Source organism: Triticum aestivum, chromosome 6A (genome assembly GCF_018294505.1).
Source record: "Triticum aestivum cultivar Chinese Spring chromosome 6A, IWGSC CS RefSeq v2.1, whole genome shotgun sequence".
Taxonomy (NCBI): domain Eukaryota; kingdom Viridiplantae; phylum Streptophyta; class Magnoliopsida; order Poales; family Poaceae; genus Triticum; species Triticum aestivum.
Window position 1 is genome coordinate 252,200,928 of NC_057809.1, and position 12,221 is coordinate 252,213,148.

The window sequence follows — 12,221 nt, forward strand, 5'->3', positions numbered from 1 at the left end:
TCATTCCGACCGTGAAGCCACCTGGGAACGCGAGGACCACCTTCGTTCTGAGTACCCGGTGTTTTTCCAGTCCTAGATCTCGGGACGAGATCCTTTCGTAGTGCGGAGTGTTGTAACACCCCGCATGTAATTTGCCATAATTGTATTCCAACCCTTTCCCTTTCCGGCACTAAGTTATGTTATTTCCTCGTTGTCGGGTTTTTGTCTTCGTTTGTTTTTGTATTTGTCATGCATCTCATATTATGTCATCATGTGCATCGCATTTGCATACATGTTCGTCTCTTGCATCCAAGCATTTTCCTCGTTGCCCATTCTGCATTCCGGCGCTCCTATGTCCTCCGGTGTTCCTTTCTACCTCTTTTCGTGTGTGGGTGTTAAACATTTTCGGTTTGGACCGAGACTTGCCAAGCGGCCTTGGTTTACTACCGGTCGACCGCCTGTCAAGTTTCGTGCCATTTGGACTTCGTTTGATACTCCAACGGTTAACCGAGGGACTGAAAAGGCCTCGTGTGTGTTGCAGCCCAACACCTCTCCAAAGTGGCCCAAAACCCACCTAAACCTCCTCCATCATCTAGGCCGTTCGTTCACGATCGCATGGCCGCAAACCGTGCTCAATTTGGAGCCTCCTAGCTCCATCTACCTCTATATATAGGTCCTCCCATTCCAAATCTCAGGCGAAACCCTAGCCCCCTGCCTTTCCTCGCCCACCGAACAAAATCCCACCGACGGACATGTCCATTTCGCCTTCCGCCGCCACGTGTCGCTCCACGACTGGCCGAGCCACCGTGCCGGCGCGCCCACATAGCCGCGGCCCGCTCAGGCCCGCGTCCTGCCCTTCCTGGCCCGAGGCTGCGCCGCCCGCGCCCTTCCTCGCCTTCGCCGCGCCGCCTTCGTCCACCCCGACACTGGCGCCGCCCGCCACCACTGACGTTGGCGACTACCATCACCGCTAAGTCTGCCCGCTCGCCGACGCCGCTCTCCGCCTTCAACTCCGGTCGGCGAGCTCCCCAAGACCGGCGTCCTCTCCTCCCTCTCCTCCGAGCTCCGACTGGCCCCAAATCCGGCAACCCTGGCCCCAAGTCCGACTCCGGAGAGCTCTTCGTTCCGGTGAACCTCGGGCGCCACGCTGCTATAGTACCTGATCCAGATCTGTTTTCAGATCGGTTGACCTTTTGCCTCCTAACCCTAATTTATTTAGCATCTTTTGTCGCATGATAACTCTACAACCGTTGCTCCGATTCATGCGTGTAGCATATTTAAATGTTCATCTCGACAAGTACTTCATTTCATCTCATTGCATCATGTTCATTTGAGCTCATCTTGATGCCCTAAATGCTGTTGGAAAAGTGCTAGTTTCTGTTAGTTTCAGTTTCATGTCAGTAATTGGAAATTTGTCATTTTTGCCATGATTGATGTGTGCCACCTATGAACTTGAGCTCAACATGAGTTTTGAAGTATGCCATGCCATCTTTACAGGGGTGTATGCCATGTATTTTTGTGATCTCTGTGGTGACTAGCACAAGCATGCAAAGTAGCCCTCTCAATGTTGCTGATTTCAGGGACTTAGAAATATTCTAAATCTTTGCCCTGTCATTATTTTTATGCCATGTGTTCATGTTGCTACCAAGTGATCCGTGCCTCTTTTGAGCATGATCAGTAAGGATGTTTTGTAGATATTGTGGTGCTCTATCGATCCATGTCTTTGTTTGCAATTATGGAGCACCCTAGCTTGAGTCAATCGAGATGTACTTTTGCTATAAAATGTTCCTGGCAGAATGTTTACATGTTAAGCATTTTTGCAGAGCTTGTTGTAGTTCATCCATGCATGCTATGTTGTTGTTCTTGCCATGTTTAGCTTCTATGCCATGTCTACTTGCTGGGTGTATGCTTAGTTTATCATGCAATGCCTTGTAGTGAGTGCATCGAGCTCATAAACATGCCTACTTGATATCTGTTTTGCCATGTTCCAGTTTTCTACTAAGTCCGAATCTGTTAATGTTAATTGCTATGTTCACATGGTTGCCATTGTATTTTCTGATCCCTATTGGCTTATGGTCAGTAATGGACTTTTGTTGTGTGCTTTGAGTAACTTCATGCCATGCCTTGCTTTGCCATGATATGTTCCTGTAGCATGTTGTTACCTTGCTCTAAACATTGCTTCCTGATGTTAAATTCCTGACTTGATGTTAATTTCACTAAGTCTGTAACCTATTATCTTTTGCACTTTTGCCATGCTTGTTGGAACCTGCTATTGAGTGAATTAGCCATAGCTCAGTGTTCATCGTTTGTCAAGCATCTTGAGTGGATCCCTGTCATGTATTTTGTTGTCATGTTAGACTGCTGTAGCATGTTGCTCTTGATGCATTTAGATGGCCTCGTGCTGTTAATCGCAGATCGGTGTCATATTTATTTTGCTTGTCATTTCCAAACCGTGCATCCGATTTCGGTGATCTTTATATCGATTTCGACCAAGATAAACTCATCTTTCCAGTGGCACTCTTGGTTTTCCAAGTTGAGGCCAGGTTCAATCATTCCTTTCCGAATCATGCATATGCATCGCATATCGCATCCCGCATATCATGTCATGTTTTGCATCATATTGTTTGTGCATTGCACGTGGTTGATTGTGTCTCCCTTTGCTTCTTGTTCTTGCTTGGGTAGAGCTGGGATACGAGTACGTGACCGAGGAGCCCGTTGAGTACGTTTACGAGGATCAAGCTAACGTCAACTCGGAGAACTTTGCAGGCAAGATGACCATACCCTCGAAATCACTTCTATCTTTGCTTGCTAGATGCTCGCTCTTTTGCTATGCCTATGCTACGATACCTACCACTTTCTTATCATGCCTCCCATATAGCCATGTTGAACCTCCAACCCACCTTGTCCTAGCAAACCGTTGTTTGGCTATGTTACCGCTTTGCTCAGCCCCTCTTATAGCGTTGCTAGTTGCAGGTGAAGATTGGAGTTTGTTCCTTGTTGGAACATGTTTATTGTTGGGATATCATTATTATATCTTGTCTATTTTTAATGCACCTATATACTTGGTAAATGGTGGAAGGCTCGGCCTTATGCCTGGTGTTTTGTTCCACTCTTGCCGCCTTAGTTTCCGTCATACCGGTGATATGTTCCTTGATTTTATGTTCCTTACGCGGTTGGGTTATAATGGGAACCCCTTGATAGTTCGCCTTGAATAAAACTCTTCTAGCAATGCCCAACATTGGTTTTACCATTTGCCACCTAGCCTCATTTCCCTTGGGTTTCCGGAGCCCAAGGGTCATCTTTATTTAATCCCCCTCGGGTCAGTGCTCCTCTGAGTGTTGGTTCAAACTGAGCTGCCTGCGGGGCCACCTCGGGGAAACTTGAGGGTTGGTTTTACTCGTAGCTAGTCTCATCTGAGTGTGCCCTGAGAATGAGATATGTGCAGCTCCTATTGGGATTTGTCGGCACATTCAGGCGGCTTTGCTGGTTTAGTTTTGCCTTTGTCGAGATGTCTTTTAACCGGGATTCCGAGTCAGATCGGATTGTCTTGGGAGAAGGAATATCCTTCGTTGACCGTGAGAGCTTGTGATGGGCTAAATTGGGACACCCCTGCAGGGATTTGAACTTTCGAAACCCATGCCCGCGATTATGGGCAGATGGGAATTTGTTAATGTCCGGTTGTAGAGAACCTAAAGATTACCTTAATTAAAATGAATCAAATGAGTGTGTGACCGGGATGGTCTCTTTTCGGCGGAGTCCGGGAAGAGAACACGGTCTCGAGTTATGCTTGAACTTAGGTTGTTCTAGGATCACTTCTTGATCATAGTTCATCGACCATGCCTTTGCCTCCTCTTCTCGCTCTCATTTGCGTATGTTAGCCACCATTTATGCTAGTCGCTTGCTGCAGCTCCGCATCATACCTTTTACACTTCCTATAAGCTTAAATAGTCTTGATCGCGAGGGTGTGAGATTTCTGAGTCCCCGTGACTCACAGCTTACTTTCAAAACCAGATGCAGGGACCGATGATACCGCTCCAGGTGATTTGACTGAGCTCAAGTGGGAGTTCGATGAGGACTCAGGACGATACTACGTTTCCTTTCCAGACGATCAGTAGTGGAGCCCAGTTGGGGCGATCAGGGACATTGTTGCATTTGGGGTTTATCTTTACTTTGGTTCCGTAGTCGGACCTTGAGTGTAACTGGATGAATGTAATGATATTTATGCTATTTGTGTGACGTGGCGAGTGTAAGCCAACTATGTGCTCCTTTTCCTTATTCATTACATGGGTTGTTGTGAATATTACCTCACTTGCGACATTGCTTACAATGTGGTTATGCCTCTAAGTCGTGCTTCGACACATGGGAGATATAGCCGCATCGTGGGCGTTAAACGAGTTCTCCTACAACAACAACTTCCAAGCGAGTTCGGGCAAGGCCCCATTCGAGATTCTCTATGGCAGGAAGTGTCGTACTCCTCTTAACTGGTCAGAGACTGGTGAACGCCAACTTCTTGGCAATGACTTGATCACAGAGGCTGAAGAAATGTGCAAAGTCATTCGTGAAAATCTCAAAGCCGTGCAATCACGCCAGAAGAGTTACTATGATATCAAGCATCATGACTTGGCTTTCGAGATTGGAGACCATGTCTACCTCCGCGTCTCTCCAATGAAAGGTACGCGTCGCGTTGGTATCAAAGGGAAGCTTGCCCCTAGATACGTGGGTCCTTTCAAGATCATCAGCAAAAGAGGCGATCTTGCCTATCAACTTGAGCTTCCATCCAACTTCGCAAACGTGCACGACGTGTTTCACGTGGCTCAGCTTCGCAAGTGTTTCAAGACTCCTGACCGCACCATCAACTTTGAAGAGATTGATCTCCAAGAAGACCTTTCTTATCATGAGCACCCAATTGTTATTCTTGAAGAAACTGAGTGCAAGACTCGCAACAAGTCTATCAAATTCCTGAAAGTCAAGCGGTCACATCATTCCGACCGTGAAGCCACCTGGGAACGCGAGAACCACCTACATTCTGAGTACCCGGAGTTTTTCCAGTCCTAGATCTCAGGACGAGATCCTTTCGTAGTGGTGGAGTGTTGTAACACCCCGCATGTAATTTGCCATAATTGTATTCCAACTCTTGCCCTTTCCGGCACTAAGTTATGTTATTTCCTCGTTGTCGGGTTTTTGTCTTCATGTGTTTTTGTATTTGTCATGCATCTCATATCATGTCATCCTGTGCATCGCATTTGCATACGTGTTCGTCTCATGCATCCGAGCATTTCCCCCGTTGTCCGTTTTGCATTCCGGCACTCCTGTGTCCTCCGGTGTCCCCTTTTACCTCTTTTCGTGTGCGGGTGTTAAACATTCTTGGATTGGAACGAGACTCGTCATGCAGCCCTGGTTTACTACCGGTAGAGCGCCTGTCAAGTTTCGTGCCATTTGGACTTCGTTTGAGACTCCAACGGTTAACTGAGGGACCGTAAAGGCCTTGTGTGTGTTGCAGCCCAACACCTCTCCAAAGTGGCCCAAAACCCACCTAAACCCCCTCCATCATCTCGGTCATTCGATCACGATCGCGTGGCCGAAAATCGTGCTCAATTTGGAGCCTCCTAGCTCCTTCTATGTATAAATAGGTCCTCACCATTCCAAATTCCGGATGAAACCCTAACCTCTCCCTCTCCTCGCGCCGCCAGACGAAAATCAGCCGGCCGGACGTGTCCGACCCGCACCGCCGCTGCCACGTGGCACCTCCACATTCGCTGCCGCTCACGCCCCACATCGCCGGCCCGCCGAGCCCGCGTCGGGCCCTCCCTGGCCCGCGCGCCCGCCGCCACCTACCGCGTCGCCCGCGCCTCTCCGCCACCGCGTGCCGTGCCGACCTCGCCCGGCCTCCTCCTCGCCTTTCCCATCTCCGGCTAAGCCCGTCTGCTCCCGCCACCGCGTTTTTGAGCTGTCCGGCGAACCTCGTAAAGCGTGCACGAACCCTAGATCTAGATCTGGGAGGTTGACCTCATTTTTCTCCTAAGTCCCAGTAATTTTTAGCATTCTTCATCATGTCATAACTTTGCATCCGTGGCTCCGTTTTGGGCGTGTAGCATGTTACATTGTTCGTCTCGACGTGTACTTCATTTCATTCCATTGCACCATGTTCATTTGAGTTCATCTTAATGCCCTAAATGCTGATGGAAGAGTGCTATGCAATGTTAGTTTCAGATTCTTAACAGATATTGGACATTTGTCATTTTTGCCATGTTTAATGTGTGCCTCCTTTGATCTTGAACCCTACATGTGTTTTGAAGTATGCCATGCCATCTTTCCAGGGGTGTATGCTATGTATTTTTTGTGATCTTTGTGGTGACTAGCACAAGGATGCAAAGTAGCTCTCGTCATGTTGCTGATTTCAGGGACTTAGAAATCTTCTAAGTCTTTTCCCTGATAATATTTTTATGCCATGTATTCATGTTGCTACAGGGTGATCCATGCCTCTTTTGAGCATGTACAGTAAGGATAGTTTTGAGATATTGTTATGCTCTATTCATCCATGTCTTTGTTTTCAATTATGGAGCAACCTAGCATGACTCAATCTTCCTCTACTTTTGCTATAAAATGTTCCTGGTAGATCGTTTACATGTTAAGCAATTTTGTCGAGGTTGTTGTAGTTGATCCATGCATGCTATGAGAGTGTTCTTGCCATGGTTAGCTTATTCATCATGTCTACTTGCTGGGTGTATGCTTAGTTTGTCATGCAATGCCTTGTGGTGAGTGCATCGAGCTCGCAAATATGCATACGTCAATCTATTTTGCCATGTTCCAATTTTCTGCTAAGTCTGAATCTGTTAACGAAACTTGCTATGTTCACATGGTTGCGATTGTATTTTCTGATCCCTTTTGGCTTATGGTCAGTAAGGGACTTTTGTTGTATGCTTTTTGTAGTTTCATGCCATGCTTTGCTTTGCCATGATATGTTCCTGTAGCATGTTGTTATCTTGCTCTAAACATTGCTTCCAGATGTTAAAATCCTGACATGTTATTTTCACTCAGTCTGTAACCTGATATCTTTTGCACTTTTGTCATGCTTGTTTAAACCTGCTATTGTGTGTATTAGCCGTAGCTCAGTGTTCATATTTTGTCAAGCATCTTGAGTGGATCACTGCCAAGTGCTTTGTTGCTATTGTAGAGTGCAATAGCTTGTTGTTGTTGATACATTTAGATGGCCTCGTGCTGTTAATCGCAACTTTGTGGCATTATTGTTTTGCTTGCCATTTGCAAACCATGCATCCGATTCCGGTGATCTTTATATCGATTTTGACCGAAATCAACTCCTCTTTCCAGTGGAACTCTTGGTTTGCCAAGCTGAGGCCAGGTTCAATCTTTCTTTTACGAAACATGCATATGCATTGCATATCACATCCCACATACCATGCCATGTTTTGCATCATGTTGCTTGCGCATTGCACCGTGGTTGATTGTGTCTCCCTTTGCTTGTGTTCTTGCTTTGGGTAGAGCCGGGAGACAAGTACGTGATCGAGGAACCCGTTGAGAACGTTTACGAGGATCAAGCTTATGTCAACTCAGAGAACTTTGCAGGCAAGATGACCATACCCTCGAAATCACATCTATCTTTGCTTGCTAGTTGCTCGCTCTATTGATATGCCTATGCTACGATAACTAACACATACTTTATCATGCCTCCCATATGGCCATGTCAAACCTCTAACCCACCTTGTCCTAACAAATCGTTGTTTGTCTATGTTACCGCTTTGCTGAGCCCCTCTCATAGCGTTGCTAGTTGTAGGTGAAGATTGGAGTTTGTTCCTTGTTGGAACATGTTTATTGTTGGGATATCATTATTATATCTTTTCTATTTTTAATGCACCTATATACTTGGTAAAGGGTGGAAGGCTCGGCCCTATGCCTGGTGTTTTGTTCCACTCTTGCCCCCCTAGTTTCTATCATACCAGAAGTTTGGACAATCCGGTGTGCCCTGAGAACAAGATATGTGCAGCTCCTATCGGGATTTGTCGGCACATTCGGGTGGCTTTGCTGGTTTTGTTTTACCATTGTCGAGATGTCTTGTAACCGGGATTCCGAGTCTGATCAGGTTGTCTTGGGAGAAGGAATATCCTTCGTTGACCGTGAGAGCTTATGATGGGCTAAGTTGGGACACCTTTGCAGGGATTTGATCTTCCGAAAGCCATGCCCGCGGTTATGGGCAGATGGGAATTTGTTAATGTCTGGCTGTAGAAAACCTGAAACTTAACTTAATTAAAATGGATCTACAGCGTGGGTAACCATGATGGTCTCTTTTCGGCGGAGTCCGGGAAGAGAACAGGGTCTCGTGTTATGCTTGAACGTAGGTTGTTCTAGGATCAGTTTTTGATCATAGTTTCTCGACCGTTCCTTGCCTTCTCTTCTCGCTCTCATTTGCGTATGTTGGCCACCCTATATGCTAGTGCTTGTTGCAGCTCCACCTCATACCTTTTCCCTACCTATAAGCTTAAATAGTCTTGATCGCGAGGGTGTGAGATTGCTGAGTCCCCGTGACTCACAGATTACTTCCAAAACCAGATGCAGGGACTGATGATACCACTCCAGGAGATTCGACTGAGCTCAAGTGGGAGTTCGATGAGGACTCAGGACGATACTATGTTTCCTTTCTAGACGATCAGTAGTGGAGCCCAGTTGGGGCGATCGGGGACATCATGCATTTGGTGTTGTCTTTATTTTGGTTCCGTAGTCGGACCTTGATTGTATCTGGATGGTTGTAATGATATATATTTATGCTATTGTGTGACGTGGTGATTGTAAGCCAACTATGTACCTCTTTCCTTATTCAGTACATGGGATGTGTAAAGATTACCCCTCTTGTGACATTGCCTACAATGCGGTTATGCCTCTAAGTAGTGCCTCGACACGTGGGAGATATAGCCGCATCGTGGGTGTTACAATTACCTAAGTTGACAAAGCACCGCGTCCGCGTCAACTTAGTAGGCCCACAAGTCAGCCTCCAAATATGGTGGGACCGACCTAGCAGCAGGGCTATTCATTATTTTGTGTGTAATAGCTGGTGGATCCGAGCCGTCAGTGGGGGAATGTCTTTTTGTGAAATATAGAGGCCCTTCCGGTGGGTCCTAGCTATAAGGAGGAGGAATCAGTATTTTGCGCGTAATAAGGAGGCACTTCCTACACGCAAAAAGGAGGCACTTCCTTGCATGCGGCCGTGCACCCAGCTGTCAGCCTCTCCATGTACAGTCCTCTTCCGATGGATGTCGTTTGTTGACCATGCCATGCCGAGAGCACCAAGGCAGTGGATGATGACGAGACCAAGTAAGGGAACGACCCGGAGCCGAGGAAGACTCGACAGTTGTTACCCACATGGAGTGGGTACGAGGGTTTACTTGTTCGGCCACAGTGTGAGCTACCGTCGCCGGAGAATAATAGGAGGTGTGGGTGAGTAGAGGGATAGCCATGCCAGGGATGCGAGTATGGTGGGGTCGTGAGGCCTGCCCAACAGCACAACCAACCACAGGAGGCGGGAGCAGGCGGTTCCGTCGGCGCTGGTTTGGGCGGCTGGAGCAGGAAGATCAGAGATTGAAGAAGCACGATTGCCGTTAGATTGACATCTAATGGTCTGACACTGGTAGAGTCGATTGTCGACTAAGTTTCTTTTTTTTGAAAAATCTTGTGTGCGCATGAACTTAGTAGGCCCACAAGTCAGCCTCCAAATCTATGGTAGCCAACATAGAGGCCATTTGCTATTTTTAAATAATTTGCAGCCCATTTGCTAATTCTTAAGGAATTTATTACAACCCATTTTGTTCCCAGGACCACAGTCAAAAAGTTCAACCTTATTTTTCATATTTCGGTGGAGTCCAAACTGTTTTAATCCAGAAATGATAACCATTTATTTTTTAAGAACTTATTGATTTTCCAAAAAAAATCGTTTTGTTTTTGTAAGCTAATAAGACGTGGGACAATTGAGTTGGTTTAAGGGAAAACTAGTGGTAAAAAAATCAGCGCTGGGAGGAAAAAAATAAGGATGTAAATATGAAAAGGGAACTTTATGTATTTTCAATATAATAATAAGAACTAGTAAAACTATAGGTAGAGATTAAAAAACGGAAACAGGACATGGCATTTCAAGAGGAAAATGGAACTGTGATGTGTGTTTGATTCAGTAAAAAAACTGCCCGCGGATGTTCTAAGACAAAATATAACTAAGGCCGGCGGGCCAGAGGCTAGTAGATACTGATACGTCTCCAACATATCTATAATTTTTCATTGTTCCATGCTATTATATTATCTGTTTTGGATGTTTTATATGCATTAATATGCTATTTTATATTATTTTTGGGACTAACGTATTAACCTAGAGCCCAGTGCCACTTCGTGTTTTCCCTATTTTTGAGTTTCGCAGAAAAGGAATACCAAACGGAGTCCAAATGGAATAAAACCTTCGCGACGATTTTTCTTAGACTAGAAGACAACCAGGAGACTTGTACATGAAGTCGGAGGAGCCACGAGGCGGCCACAAGGACGGAGGGCATGTCCAGGGGGTAGGGCGCGCGCCCACCCTTGTGGGCTCCTCGGGCACCTCCTGACCTAATTCTTTCGCCTATATATTCCCATATATCCCAAACCACTAGAGGCATCCACGAGAACACTTTTTCACCGCCGCAACCTTATGTACCCGTGAGATCCCATCTAGGGACCTTTTTCGGCACCCTGCCAGAGGGGGATTCGATCACGGAGGGCTTCTACATCAACTCTATTGCACTTCCGATGAATCGTGATTATTTTACCACAGACCTACGAGTCCATACCTTGTAGCTACATGGCTTCTTCTCTCTCTTTGATTCTCAGTACCATGTTTTCCTCGATGTTCTTGGAGATCTATTCGATGTAATGCCTTTTTGCGGTGTGTTTCCCGAGATCCAATGAATTGTGGATTTATGATCAGCTTATCTATGAATATTATTTGAATCTTCTCTAAATTATTTTATGCATGATTTGATATCTTTGTAATTCTCTTCGAACTATCGGTTTGTTTTGGCCATCTAGATTGGTTTGTCTTGCAATGGGAGAAGTGCTTAGCTTTGGGTTCAATCTTGCGGTGTCCTTTCCCAGTGATAGTAGGGGCAGCAAGGCACGTATTGTATTGTTGCCATCAAGGATAAAAATATGGGGTTTTCATCATATTGCTTGAGTTAATTCCTCTACATCATGTCATCTTACTTAATGGATTACTATGTTTTTTATGAACTTAATACTCTAGATGCATGCTGGATAGCGGTCGATGTGTGGAGTAATATTAGTAGATGCAGAATCGCTTTGGTCTACTTGACACAGACGTGATGCCTAAATTGATGATCATTGCCTTAGATATCATCATAACTTTGCGCTTTTTTATCAATTGCTCGTCAGTAATTTGTTCACCCACCGTATTATTTTCTATCTTGAGAGAAGCCACTAGTGAAACCTATGTCCCCAAGTCTATTTTCCATAATATATGTTCTATTCTCCATCATATAAGTTTCCGATCTACTATTTTGCAATCTTTTACTTTCCGATCTTTAAACCAAAAATACACAAAAATATTTACTTTATTGTTTATCTATCTCTATTAGATCTCACTTTTGCAAGTAACTGTGAAGGGATTGACAACCCCTTTATCGTGTTGGGTGCAAGTTGTTTGATTGTTTGTGTAGGGATTCGGTGACTTGTGTGTTTTCTCCTACTGGATTGATACCTTGGTTCTCAAACTAAGGGAAATACTTATCTCTACTTTGATGCATCACCCTTTCCTATTCAAGGGAAAAACCAATGCAAGCTCAAGAAGTAGCAGGAAGAATTTCTGGCGCCGTTGCCGGGGAGATCTATGCCAAGTCAAGCCATACCGAGTACCCATCATAAACTCTCATCTCTTGCATTACATTATTTGCCATTCTCCTCTCGTTTTCCTCTCCCCACTTCTAAAATGATTTTCGAAAAGATTTGCCTTTTCTTCGCCCCTCTTTTGTTCGTCTTTTTCGCTTGTTTTTTTTGTGTGCTCATGTGTTGGATTGCTTGCTTTGTCATAATGGCTCAAGAGAATACCAAATTGTGTGACTTTTCCAACACCAATAATAATTATTTTATAAGTACTCCGATTGCTCCCGCTACTAGTGCGGAATCTTGCGAAATTAAAGCCGCTTTGCTGAATCTTGTTATGAAAGATCAATTTTTTGGCCTTCCTAGTGAAGATG